This window comes from Ambystoma mexicanum, chromosome 7q (assembly GCF_040938575.1).
Source record: "Ambystoma mexicanum isolate Mex_15411 chromosome 7q, UKY_AmexF1_1, whole genome shotgun sequence".
NCBI classification, from domain to species: domain Eukaryota; kingdom Metazoa; phylum Chordata; class Amphibia; order Caudata; family Ambystomatidae; genus Ambystoma; species Ambystoma mexicanum.
The window spans coordinates 954,358,523-954,373,429 of NC_090941.1; the positions used below are offsets into that span (position 1 = coordinate 954,358,523).

At 45.0% G+C, this 14,907-nt stretch overlaps 1 protein-coding gene across 1 annotated transcript in view; it reads right to left on the bottom strand.

Moving 5' to 3' along the window:
- Nucleotides 1-2,077, bottom strand: part of CAPN5 (calpain 5) — an 820,088-nt gene extending 818,011 nt beyond the window's left edge. The window contains exon 1 of the mRNA XM_069640007.1: nucleotides 1,921-2,077. The gene's annotated coding sequence lies outside the window, so the exon portion shown is untranslated. The remainder of the gene's footprint in view (nucleotides 1-1,920) is intronic.
- Nucleotides 2,078-14,907: the final 12,830 nt, after the last annotated feature.

Here is a 14,907-nt window from a genome sequence, read left to right on the forward strand (position 1 = left end):
ACGATGAGAAATGGCTGGAAGAAAAGAGGCCTGCCTTGGCTTCCTCCACTTAAAAAATCAGATCCCATCAAAAGAAGGGACGAAGGACACGTTGAAGGCCGCCCCAGGGTAAATTCCAGTGCAAATAGTTAGACATTAGCAACAGACTGATCTATGCAGACAAAAGGATCCAGCAAAACCGCTGGAAATTTCCTGCAGGGCAGGCAACCAGATGTGTACTCATTTTCTCATTCACAAAACATGTCACTGGTTTACAAAACAACATACAGAGTTTTTCTGAGGATAGCTTAGTGGCAACGCGCTCACCTTGGAAGCAAGATGACGCAGAGCAGCACAGGTTCGATCCCCGGGTCCGCTCTTAGAAACCTCTGGGTATTAAGCGCGTTATTAATAACCAATTACAACTGCAGTTACTTGGGTGCCGCGTATGTGACACGCCCCGTTATAGGCGCGTCACATAGGACATTGCACAGGAGCGTATCAGATGCAGCAATTAAGCCTCGCGGGCCACACTAACGTTCAGCAATGACTTCCATTGCCCGGGGAGCTCAGGGAACAGGTGCCACCTAGGCTCAAGGTACGCGGCGCCCATCTGGCGTAAACCCCATGTTCAGATGACAATGGGTTGGGTACTATTGTACTTGATATCCATCCATCCGATCACACCTACCCAGGATCTTCCAAACTAGGGAATGCGGTGTCACGGTGGTTTTGGAGGGTTGGGTTGTGAGGAACTAACACCGGAGTACAAAACGTGTATAAAATCAGCCAGGGGGTATTTAGGACAGTGGGGGCCACTGCTACGCGCTACACAACGCCTGCAAGATAACGTGTTAAAGTCTAATGTATATCAATAGACCTGTTGCCATTTATTTTTCAACAATCTTCCTCTGGTTGCGATTTGTGGGAAAGCTGGGGCAGCGATGTGGTTGGGGGCAACTATGAAATGCTATAAACATGCACTGAGAATTTGAACAGGCTAACCTCAAATTGCGTCGCAATTCCAGCCTCTCAATCTGTTCAATGGGAGGCACGAGCACTTAGACCCCAGAACTGTATTTTTCTGCGCACCCTGAAACTCATGGTCCTACAATTATAACAAATTGAAAAAAGAAACTACAAGTTCCAGAATGCTACAAATAAAAACCAGGACTGGAGGAGGCGCTGGCGGATAACATGTGACAACTTCGGTGCGCTGCAGAAGCCGTGTCCTCGTTGAGCTGTGTGTGTGTGTGAGAGAGAGAGAGTCCTACACTGCACAACTGTGGGCTGGTGATATGCAGAAAAGAAAAAATAGCATAATTCGTAGAATGCAGACTGTGCCCGACTGCAGAACACAAAGCATGTCTGCTCTATGGGGAGCATGCATGGTACGGGCGACTTCCTGCATTGTACCTGGGGTGCCCTACATTTGGTCTTTGAACGGACTACTAGAGGGTGGCACGGGCAGCCGCTTGACCGTGACTATTCCACTGGATGCTAGCGATAACCCGATTCACGCCGCACAAAACAATTCCCAGGGGGTTGCTGCATGAAACAACGGGCACATCGTTGCGATTGGTGCCAGGAGGCGTTTTCTAAGAAAGAATATTGGCAGCACATCAAAGTTCAAGCGGGGACACGATGGGGACCCTATGTGTTAAACTACCCAAATCCCCCCATACAGTCTTTGGGTTGGGGGGCAGTTATTTTGGTCAATGATAGCACTCCGGAAGGGGCATGATAAAAAAAATCATTTTTCGGTCGCCAGACAGTGGGGGCGCCTCTTTTTAAAGAGCGTATAAGCCTGGAGGCTCCCCGGTGCATACAGTGTCCAGACAGCTGTTCCTGGATAGGTGCACCGGCCCCCCACCCGGACATTGCACCTCGCGTTTGTTATTTGGGAGCAAGGTCCCATACCCCCCCTCCCAGGTACCTTACCTCCCGCCTCTCGGGTCCCCCGACGCTGCTGGCTGGGCTCCGCTGTCCAGGTGTGGGCTTCCTCCGCTCCCGCTCCCTGCTCCCCCCCGCCACTCTACTCTCTGCCTCGCAGCGCCGCCTCCGCCTCGTCGCAAGCACAGCTGCTGCTGAGCTCCAGTTCCCTGCACGGGAGGAGGCATTGACAGAGCGCCTATGACAGGGGGGCGAGGCTCATGCTCGCAACACGCATGCGCGCGCGCCCGAGGCGCGGCGGGAGTTGTAGTTTATTGTAGATATATTGTGCAGTGTTGGTTCGGCCGGGGTTTAGAAAGGATGCTCAGTTCTTCTGTGCTCACCCACAGCTGCATTCGACTTCGCACAAGCCAAGACATCGAAGACCACCGTATCGTGGGCGTGGGAAGCAGCGAGGCCCAATTCCCCACACAGTAGCGAGTGATGAGGAGACAATACCATTTAACCCCATCACATTAATGAGCCATAACGACACTCGCCTGTATTCCAGATGCAAATAAGTCAGAAGATATTATTTTACAAAATAACACTTCATCATATTGTGTAGTGTGCTGCACTACTGCCTGACCCTTGTTGAAAACGACATTTGGACCCTATGAATGTATTCTGCAAAGCATTCTGGGTTCACTATTTAACATACTGCTTGTCTGTTCACTATAGCACGACTCGTATACTTTTTATTTTCTGGAATATACTCATGTAAAATAGCCTAAATCGAAAAGCATATTGATATGTTTGAGTGCCACCGTGGTTAAGATAGCTCACAGTCTTGAGTACTTGTTGCTGAGATCTGTATTCGCTTGCCAGATCACAGTACCAAGTTTCCTGCCTCTGAAGGTTGATACACTTAAAAAACATTGGTCTCATTACAAGAATGGCGTTGTTTCTGCCAGACTCGTTTACCATGACCATCAATCATAGCTGCAGCAAATCCGCCAATGGGGAGTGGAGGGGGAGGAGGGGTTTGGCGGCGTTAGTTCTCATCTGTGAAATCCCATAGGACTGCGGTGGGGATTGGGAGCGCTTACCGTTTCCGGTAATTCCGCCCATGGCAGATCCTCGGAAGTAATGTGGAGGAAAAAGTCTCAGCACTTAGGTGGAGGTTTTCCCTCCCCGTTTCTCAAACCTCATAATATGGAAAAGTGGTAAATGTAGCATTTTTTTCCCTTTAATGCTATGGTTGATTTAGAACCTTTCAATATTATACAACTCAGAATCTTGTACATGAATACAATACACCACATGTAAAAAATCTATTAATATAAAATAAACAATTTGCAACAATTTACAAAAATCCTCCTCACGCACATTTTTCATTTGAAGCCTTTATACTCAATATATCTCACGGCGTCTAAAACCATGATACATAGTTTCTGCTAAAAATTAGACCCCTTGCTCTGACCTCGGAGATCTCTCTAAAATAATTCAAATGCTTTTTCAGAATCACATTTCTCAATTCCTTCCACTCTGAACATGATGTAATTAAATGTCTCAAGGTCTCCCTGGCTTCACCACAAACACGCCAAACTTTGGCAGTCTCCCCCAGTTTGAGTGTAGAAGCAGTCACTTCTCCTGTGCATAGGTTCAAAAGTAGTCTTAAAAATCCTCTGCGTTTTATAGATCACAGGAATAGACACAAATACTATGGCAAAAACTAAACGGTCTCTCCTCAAATTCCTAGTTGCATTAATGTAGCATTCATTTCAAACCGGGCCTTTCTTTTTTTTTTAACAGACTTCCATGCTCACATTGAGGCCCGACATTAACAGTGCATGAAGTAGGCGGTAGCTATTGGGAGCGGTACTCCTCTACTTTTTTTTTAAATTAAGATTTACTATTCCTATACTTTTATTTTAAAGAAACTGTTCTGGAATGGTTTTGTTTTAAAATAAAGGTGTAGGAAGAAGTTGAAACTTTTACTCTCAGGGCCCGATTCTCAAATGGTCTCAAGTATCGAAAAGGTCATTAAAAGCGTTAATGACCTTTTTGGTACTTAAGACCTGTTCTGAAGGTGGCGCATTCTTCCGAAGTCGGTAGGAATGCGTCACTTTCGGAATACATGTGGCGGTTGCTAGGATGGGATGGCAACCAACCTAGCAACCGCCACATTTGTTACCTGCCTCTTTAGACTGCTTTTCTTGTGGCACTCCTCCGGTTTAATGTGGTTTAAAGTGGCAAACATATACGGTACCATATTCTGGAGGAGTGCAACAAGAAGCCTTGTTGCATTGCAGGTAAGTAGCTTCAACATTGTAGGATACAATGTTGAAGCTCCTTACTTTGGTGTATATGAAAGCGTTCATATACACCACACAGGTGTATATAAACACTTTCGTATACAAAGTAAGCAGTTTCAACGTTGTATCCTGCAACCTTGAAGCCGCTTACTTTGGTGTTTATGAAAGTGTTTATATACACCCATGTTCTCGACAGCAGTTTTGTAAAATAACTAATATGTTGTTATTTTTACAAAAATGCTGCCGAGATTTCAGGATTGCGCCCGTTATGACTAAAACAGGCGCAATCCTGATGGTGCAATGTCGTGCACTACGAGGACGCGCAGGCCCACTTGAGAATACTGGTGGAGCGTAGGCGTCCATATTTGGCGCAGTGAATCGTACTCTTTAGCACATCCACTGCACCGAGTTAAGAATCCGGCCCTCAGTGCGCTGCAGTGAACGTTCCCTTAAACAGCAGGTGCATTTGTTTGGGGGTTTGTATTTTGTGTGGGAGGAGCATGGTGATGGGGGTTGCGGGGAGCGGGGGCAGGCCAGTAGGGAACATAGTTCCACTACTTCTTTTCAGACACTTTGACGCAGGTTCGGACTGGGGCAATGAAAAAGTGATCCACAGTTGCAAATGGCAATTCATTCCTCTTGTGACAAACTGTTTGAGTAGTACCCAAGGGGGAGGGTGGGGGTTTGATAAAATGCGATACAAATTGTGCATTTTAAAGAATTTGTATTCAGTAACACTGGTCAAAAATACTAGCTGCACAGTGAAGTAACTTGTCAAACTGGCCAAAAAATTGGGCCACTTTGACCAAAAAAACAGGCCCACACTAGCATTTTGAGATTTGTTTTCGGGCATTGCCCTATAGGCCGGTCCAAGCCTGCTTCGACCACTGCCAAAATACCTACACCAGAAAGTGCTCATTACAAACCCTAACATAACATCAGTATGGTGCTGTCCTGGAGCTCAAACCCCGCAAACCAGGACTAAGAAAAAGGTATCCCCATCTGGCAGCAGCCGGCTGGACGCATTTTGCAGTGGGTGTTTTTACCTCATTTTACTGAGGTAGGTTTGGGGTAGGTAGAGTGGCAGGTGGTGGTAAAACAGGAGTTGGGAAGAGGTAAAGAGGGACGGGGGAGGTGTGTGGTGGTGTCCCTATAAAACATATTGTAAAATACAGTGAAATGTTCGAGGCTACAATATGGGGATGATCCCTAAAAAAGCTGGAGTGCCACCCCAAGCAGGAACATAATGTGTTAGTTAAATAAGATGATTTGGTTGCCAAATTCGAGACATTTCAGCCAAGTGTTAAGGCTTGTATACCATCTGTGCCGCAGAATGAAATGGTGATCCTGGACAGATGAGCTGATCTCACTGTACTGTACTGTACTGTGCTGCCTTCAGCAAAGCAATTTGCATTCTCCCATTAGTGTGGAATTGTTTAGCCCATTCCCTGATCTTTTAGAAATCCTTAGCTGGGTTTTGGCTTCTGGGGGTGAGGCTCACAGACCTCATGACTAATGGCTTGAGCCCGTCCTCCCTCATTGAAACCTATGGCAGCTGGGATTGAGGGCAGCTGCCAGGGTGGCCAATGATGCTTGAGGGTTTCTTTAATGGCGAGGTACGGTGGAAGACACTCTTGTAGGGAAGGGGCTTATCTGTGGGTCTCCTCTACTCCTCCCACCTCTGCAGGAAAGGGTATCACCTGTGTGGATGTAGCCAGAGGTCCTGGGGAGCGCTGGACGTCATCTTATCAGCCTTGTCCAGCAATGGTGAAAATGTCCCACTTGAATGGTCTGCAAAGTTGGCTTCCCTCCATAGTTTTTAAATAAAGTGGTCCTCTCGTCTGGAATCAAAAGTCTTGGCATGCTGCTAGAGATTTGCTGGAGATTTCATTTTTTTTTTCTGTATCATTAGTCTTCGCTGTTCTATTTTTCTCCCTTCTCTCTCTCGTTCCTTCAGGTCTGGCGGGTTCTCTTGGATGCAGTGACAAGAGTGCAGAAAAAATGAGGAATAGCAGGTTTCTTAGTGAAGGTTTGTCAGAGTGTTCAGTTTTCTTTATTAAATGTCTAATCGTCCTCTTTTTCTCTCTTGTTTCCTGCAGGCCGGGCCGTTTTCCCTTCCTCTTCCTACTCTACTCTCCCCTTTGCCACCCAATGTTACCCCTCTGCCACCCTGGCACTCCCTCCTCTGTGCCTCTGACCTTCTTGCTAAGGTCTATGTCCACCCCAGGATCTTACTTTCTGCTACTCTGCTCCATCCCTCGCCTCACCAATGCTACTCTCTACTCTACTTCTTAATACTTCCACTACTCTCCTATCTCCACACTTCTACTACAACCGTCTCCACACCACTGGTTCTCTCCCACCTCTGCACCCCTTCTACTCTCCCCACTGCTACTACTCCACCCAAAGAAACATACTCAATTGCTCTCTCTTTCACTTTTCTGACTCCCTACTCTCCTGTCACTCCACTCAGACACACGCTCACTCACCCCCTAGTACCACTTCCTATCACTAACCAATACTTCACCATGCAGAACACCTGTGTAATCCTCCTCCATGCTCCTCTGCCTGGTCTCTTGATCCTGCCCATCTCCTCTGACCTCACCCAAACAACCCACAACTTCCTGCTTCCAAGGTCTTTTTTCATCCTCCCCCTTTTCTCCCCATTGGCTATCCTCCCCTGCTGGTTACCCAGGCCAATCCTTTCCGGTTCTTCCCTCCCGGGAGGTAATACAATCAACAAAAGACACACAAAGGGCTCTAAGTCCTGCCCCTTGTAATCGCAGCCTTTAGTGGTGAACCATGTAGTTCAAGTCCCTGTTCGTGTAGAGGTCCCGCAGACTGCTGGCCAGTATGGCCGTTAGACCTATGAGTGCAAGGAGCATGCTGGTTCACAAAACCAGGCTACCATTAACAGTGTTTCAGCTCCAGGCAGTGATGAGCATGGCGTTGAGAAGAGGGGCTAGGGACCCAAAACATCACAGCACCCATCCTGTATTCAGGGCAACCACCACAGCAGCAGGATGAGAGGCAAGTATTCAAGGAATTAAGGATATCGGGCGTTGGAGATCGGGTGCATATAACAAGTATGTTAGGGCTGAAAGTATGTAGAGCACACCAATGATGGGCATATATTTTTCTCCCCCTGTGATAGAGGACGCCACATGTAGCAGAAAAATAGGCATAAATGATTGGTCACTCGTGCGTAGTGAGAGCAGCAGAATGGACGAATCTCAGGAGGAATCAAAAAAAGAGTGCCTTGGAAAAGAGCGACATTAAATGGTTTGATAAGCAAGACATGAGATGGGAGGAACTGAAGAGCATAATTAAGATATTGACTAACATGGACGCTCCCCACCCACCGACAGAGTAGTAATTCATTTAGGTGGGAATGACTTGGCCCAGTTGGGCAGGGGGCAACTGCTGAATGAAATGCGCAACACATTATGGGCACTGAACAAGGACCTGGGGGCTTGAGAATCGACCTGGTCTGCGATGATTCCTAGGTTTGCTTGGAGAGGGGCGATATCATACTCAGCAGTGGAAAAGTCGAGGAAGAAGTTGAACATGGCAATGGCAACATTTTGCACAGGGACAGATTTTTCGAAGATCAGGTATGGGCTGATAAACCTAGGAGTGCCCTGGTATTAAGAGAAGGGTGGGGTTCACCTGTCAGAAATTCGTTTGGACCTTTGTTGAACCTGGAAGATGCTCAAAGAGAGCGAGGTTGGGAATAATACGTTTGCTTTTACACTGATGGGGGCAGCAAAGCGGTGAAAACCGCTTTTTGCTGTGGTGGTTACTCAGTCGATCGAGCAGTGCCAAAACTAACCTCCTGATGGAGGGTGAAGATGACAAAGAGTAAATTGCCCTCTGTTAACCTAGCACACCGGGAGGCGGCAAGGACAGAAGAGGAGGTGCACACCCCACCTCGTGGTCGTCAGCTTCAAACCTTGGCTGGTGGAAAGGAAATCATACCGCTGCTCTCTGCAGTCCAACAGTGGTGGCTGCCAATGTATTTCGCCCAGAGAAGGAGACTTAGGGATGTTCGGGGAGTGAGACCTAAGTATGCTGGAAAAAGAGTTGATAAGGAGAAAAAGAGAGCTGACTGTAAATAATTGAAGAGAAAAAAATAAAAGAGTGTCTGAATGAGGAAGAAGAAGAAGAAGAAAAAAGGTGCTGGCGATCGTCTTGGTTAATAAAGTATTAAGGATATGAATGTTTCATTTGAATGTATGGTGTGAAATATGCAAGAATAAACTGGAGCTGGTCTGGCCTCAGTTATTCAGCCAAGGTGAGCTGTAGAGGGATTGTATATGCATTGCAGGGTGGGGGGTGAACAGTACCCGACTGCTGATGTTAAGAGAGCAGTCGTTTTTGGGATGAGCATAGCTGAGCACGCTGGGGTGGAAATGGGGAAATGCTTTTGTGGGTCAGAGAGGAGACATCAGTTTTTGGGGAATTATAGGGTTGGGCTGGGCCAAAAACATGTATGTTCAGCAGAAAAGTGCCCCACGTTCACCAATTGTGATTCATGATAAGCTTAAGGCCCTTAAGGAACATGCAAATGCAATGGATGGGATCACACAGAATACCTCCTAATCCAAATAACTGAACCAACTCAGAAAGATGGCAAAGTACTGTTTGATCTGAAACAGGGAGATTACAACGAACATCAGCAGATGTACGCTCAGGTTCTCTCAGCGATCTTCACACAAATCATAGCTTTTATAACATAAATACTTCAAGGGTGACGTCATACTACGTGGTAATATTGAAAAACCTAACAAGGGTCGGGATTGGTTTAAGGGGAACATCTAAATATACTTTCTATAGGAACTAGGATTGTTATTGGCTGCCCACTGTCAGGTGGACAACATATGCCTACCTCTAAAACATGTAATCTTCAGAAACATTAGATACACAGTTTCTCATTGGTTTTCAAACTATAAGATCCTTCATTATGTGGACCACTACAATTGGTTAGCACGCTTGTGCCAGGTCTGAAACATTCGGTTCACTTAGCAGCACATAAACCCAGATCCAGGTGCAAGGAGATGGGGCATAACACTACCTTCCCATCCAATTAGCCCAGCATCCCTCATCACCCATGCTGTGTGCCATGAAGATTGTCTTTGAACTTTGCCTTGCTAAGTATCCTTGTCTTCAGAATACATGGGAGTGAGAGCACTCTCTATCGTGTTCTGGCACTCCAAGTTCGAACTCTATTTACATCCTTGGCTCATGGGACAGGAGACCACGATTTGGTCCATTTTACAGGGTTTAAATGCTTTAACTAAATTAAACTTGGCACTCTTGGTGTTCTTTCTTTTTACCTTAACAAGGGATGATTTATTCTTCGCACGTTAGAACCTTACCAGAATAGATAGCTGACCTTGGCTGCTTCAGTCTTGACTCCAGGCCAGACAACCTTGCCATGCAGCTCCACGATTCTGCTTATTCTTGCTGCAACACAGTTTTCCATTCCCACTTCATGGGTCTTGGCTTTCTGAATTTATGATACAGATTTCCAGCTTCTATACAATGGCGGCTTCGCCTGTGCCCTATTCACTACATCTAGCCAGCTTCTATGAAGACTTAGTCTACTTGCGTTTCAGCATCTGTACAATTATTGAACGGTTGATTTTCTGCAGCACTTTGTGCACGTGAAATCTCCTTTTTCACATTTAAAAGTTCACTTGATTCTTTACTTCATCATTAGTCTCTCCAGCATCTATACATCTTTTTCAGCCAGTATCTCGGGATGTTGTGCATACTTTTTTGTGACGTCACTGGCTTTTTTTCTCTGCTCCTTCTCGTGTTCTTTCAGGGAGTTCCTCCCTCAAGTTGTCATCCCTTTGGGAATACATTCAGTAGAGTTGTCTAAATGGGTATCTTCTCTCAAACACATGCTGCAGTATTGGCAAAACTGCTGGTGTCAAACATGGCACGATCTCAAGTCTCCAACATATGGGAGGTAGGGGGGGGCAGAATTTCCTGCAGAAGTATGCAGCAGCTCCTCTACATTCCCTCCTCTGGTCCAGTCTTTGACCACCTCCTCAATCGTTTCCACATCCTTGTATTTTCTCTTGAAAAAGTGTTTCTTTGGTGTCCATATCTTCATCACCCCCCTCAGGGTGCCTACTGATTTGACATGTTAATTTAAACTTCAGGTCATGTAGTTACATTTGCCATTCGGGGTACAATAGACCCATCGTCCCACGTACTTCTTATGATTCTTTGGATACAGAAACTTGGTTCCTTCAGGTGCTACGATGCTAGCTTAGCTTTTTTCTAACAGTGTCATTAGTCAACTCCCTGGCGTTCAGTTCAGGTTTGACATAGATCATAATCTTCATCCCTACCACCTTCTTTGCCCTTTTCCTGCATTGGGCAATCACCATCCTGACCATACAGAATTAAAACATTACTAACACAAGTATTACTTCAAGAACATTGAATATATTTGACAACTACTATGAAATCCATGAAAACAAAGAGGCAAACCAGCTGTCATCTTTAATGTCATCTGTCTCGTCTTCAATCTTGGCATGCAGATCTGTCAACAACGTTATGGCCTCTGTCAAGATTCCATTCTGGTCATCGTGAGAAGGTATAAATGTGCAACATGATGGCCTAATTTTGGTGCAAACTCCTACTTCCTTCGCTATGATCATATCAAGGACATAGCTATTCTGGAGGGTCATCAGTCGTATAGCCCTCAGCTCTTTTTTAATGGCATTGAATCCCTTTATGGTAGCATTGATTGTCTGCAAAAGCTCCCATCTGGTAATTTGCAACAATTTGGCATTTGCCACTGTTTGGTTCCCAGGCATGAATATAGCTGTCATTATCATAGTAGTTTTGCTGAACAACTTGTGCTTCTCAGGAATGGTATCATACACTGTTATTGACTTGACTTAGAAATAATGTTCTCTTTTTGTCCATCAGAGGAGTTCAAGTGATCTTCTTTTTCTCAAATTGTCACCTGTAAGAGGATTCAATTCAACACTACAGCTAAGTCAATACCTAGTCTGGGATACTGAATGGAAACCCTTATTGATATATCTTTATGTCCAGTTCATGAGTTCTGGATGACTACCCCTCTATAACACCCCTCTCTTAGAATCCCCCTGATCCCACTGAGCCAAGAAGTAGTTCTGTTTTGCAAGTTTAAAAGGTTTATTTGAGAAATAAAACAAAATATAGATACCACGCTTTTATAATAAATTAATAATCAATATCGCCCTTATAAATATAATGCTAATCAACAATGGGTAATCTGACACTAGCACACTTCTTTATAATCAATGAGGAGTTGGTGTAGGATGGATAAGGCAGCGAAAATACTTTTATGGTTTCAAGGGAAAAGCAATGAGGAATAAAATGCAGTACAGAAATACTTGATATGATTTTAGCAAAAGATAAGATAATCACTTTTTCTCTGGCAATTCACCCCCCCTCCCCTATGCAATGTAAGAAATGGAAGCAGATGGAAAGAGGAGCACACAGTTCTCAGGAATGCAATCAAATACCATACGAAATTCAATTCCCACCCCAGCAAGCTTAGAGAAAACCGGTATGAGTTTTAAAACACAGGCCCAAGAGCTTTGAATGTGGTGGCAGTGAAGTGAGAAATATGCTGAAAATGCTTTTAATTCCCTTTAGGAGGTTCAGGGTGAGTGAGAGATACTTGGGATGAGCTCAGGCTCACTTTAGCAATGATTCAGGGATGGTTATTAAAAGGCAAAGACATTTTTAGCAACGGAAAGCAAAAAGCTGCTATCTTTTTACAGGTAAAGAAATCAGGCCAAATCGCAAATCGCGGCAAAATTCGCGAGTGCGGCAAAAGTCGGTTTTAGGTTCGTTGGAAAGCTTAGATTCTAGGCTTTCGGATGAAAGTTAAATTTCGTTCCTAGCCCAAACAGTTCCAGATATACGGACGATTAAATAAAGGTAGATTTTTCGGATTTAAAGTAAAACTCAAAATGACAGGTGACAGCTTGCAGCTTCAGAATTGACAGGTGACAGTTGTGCAGCTTTACAAATGACAGATGACACGATTTCTAGGAGGCAGTTCTACTTAGGTTAAAATAGTTTGGATTAGATTATTTTAACTAAGAGATTGGTTCTGCACAGTTCTGCTAGGTACTCACAATATATTTTTGAAATAGGCCTCGCCACGGATCTGGTCAGGTTTTGGACTGGACTCTGGTCTCGGCACTTCACAGTGATCTGGGTCAGCTCTCTGGTTCTGCTCACAGCGGTCTGGGTCACTCTGGATCTCTGGTCGGGTCTCTGGCAATTGTTCTTGGCAAAAGAATTCAAACAGCTCGCCTGGCTGTGGAATAGTTTGCAAATGATTTTAAGGTTGCTGAGGCCTGCTGAGAAGAGTTCTCAGTTTGTGGGTTTAGGCCCTTGCTTTAATTTCTGAAGTAAAGTTCTGGTCTTTGGAGATTGATGGATTTGAAGTCGTCGGTCAGCATGCTCCGCAGCAAATGGAATTGAATGTCTCTACCTGTCCCAGCAGTCTCTTTTTATGTGTTTTGAAAATGGGTGTGTGCCTGGGCCTAGCTAAGCCTGCCCCTCACACTTGTCATTGGCCCAATTTTCCCCTCTCCCATGATTGGGGGAAGGAAATGTGAGTCAGAGTGATGCTGTAGGTTTTATGGTCAGAGGAACCTCCCCTTGTCAGATTGCACACAAATCTATTTCTGACCCAAATACATATTTATCTATGCACCATTTTCCTAATATTATAGGTCCAGTTAACATATGTTCTGTAGCACCAAACCATCCGATCCCTGTCTTTGTACGATGTTGCGTCCACTGATGACAGAATTCTCCCCTTTTCATCCAGATAACGACCTCTAAACCTTTCCAGATATTACACAAATGTGCACCAGGCATATGGGTTACAGATGATAAAGTGTCAGATTTTTAACATGCATACATTTGGAGTGAGACCCTATTTTCCGCTAGCAACCACCCAGAATACACCACAGGGTCCTAACGCCTCTTAAAATATTCACAGAAAAATCACAAAAATAATGGTATTACTTATATAATTCTGACAAGTCCGCACTATGAGTTATCTATCTTTTTAAAATTATGCCCTGGTCAAAAAGGGGTGTGGCTTCCCACATCACAGGGTGGAATAACTGGTTTATCCACTTCCCCCAAGCTCAGCTGCTAGCAAAGGCACTGCCCCTCCCAGTTTCCCCCACGAGGAAGCCACTTTACGGCCCCCAATATAACATTTGCCTGAGTCCAGGACAGGCCTTTGTTCAACTCCCTGTAGTCCCCAGCTGCTCCACCCCTAATCGAATCAGAGAGGTGACAACTCCTTTTGGCAAGGGGAAGAGTGGCTGAACAGGTTTCTCCTGTCGGGGGTAGCTGTCAGGCAGAATCCAGTTTCACTAAGCCAGGTTTCAGCTAAATGTCACTTTTTGTTCCCAGTTTTCTACATTCAAATCAAACTGACAATTTGTACCTATACATTAAATAATTACTTCCTTCAAGTCATTTCAGAATATGGTTTTACATTCTTCCACCTCTTAGCAAGTCTTTCCTTGGTCTGGTTTTGTTTCATTTGTGCAGTTTTACACAAAAGTCTGGTGGTTTTAAAACGCCGGCTTTCTGATAGTGGTGAGTACTGGCAATGCAACCATTTTTGGGATTAAGAAAATGAATTCCCCACAGTTCTGAGTTGCTTTTTTGGCAATCAGCATTGCCATGCCCAATGGTTTCAGGCTACTGTGTGTGTAGCCCACTGGTGGTTTTAGGCAGTGCCCTCCTGTTCTCACAACATAGGCAAAAATGGGTGGCAGCCTATTCTTCATGTTTTCCCTGTGCACTCTCTGGGGAGTTCTGGCCATCATGATGTTTTCCATGACAGTACTGCACAGTTTTATTGTAGGGCTTGGATGCATGGATGAGCACCAGGGACACACTCTGCCCCAATCCTTGGGCAACTTCATATAGGCTCTAGATCCACAAGCCCAATATCGATCAAAAAGGACTGCTGTCCCTTTTCTCATCCCAGGAACGCCAATTGTGGATTTACATTCTTTGTTATATCTCACATGGTGCTTTCCATGATTTCAGAAACATAGTGTTGCATTAACCAATGGGACTACAACTACTGGGCTTGTTTCGTATTCTTCCCAAGTCAAAAATTTAGAGTGCTTGGCCCATGACTTTAAGCATCCATCATTCACCTTCTGCACTTTTGTACATAGTCTGCCTTCAGCAGATGAGCTGCAGAGGACACCATTCTTTATCCCCATCCCTTCTTTGTATGCACTCATCCATTGATCAACATTTGAGTTTGATCCCACCATCCAGGTGATCCTGCTATTTCTGTCACATCAGGACAATTCATTCTCTTCATTTCTTCAATGATCACCTCATCCTATCCTGCACAGCAGGATATACTTGCATTTTGCTTTTCCATCCAGGCTCCTTCTCCATGTGTATGGTTTTGATATAGTCATCCTGGTATGCAAACAACCATTTTAATCTCCATCTCAAGGTCACCCAACTTCCTTGAAACTGTCCTCGAGTAGTACATGCTGCAAGATGGCTGAGGCATTTCGCATTGTGTGCTTAAACCGCCTTTGAAATGAAAGTCCTTACTTTATTCATGGCATAGGGGATGAGAGAGCAGACATAGCAACTCTCATCAAATGCTCTTTCCCCCACCTATTTCATGTGTTGATACCACATGTTATTCCCC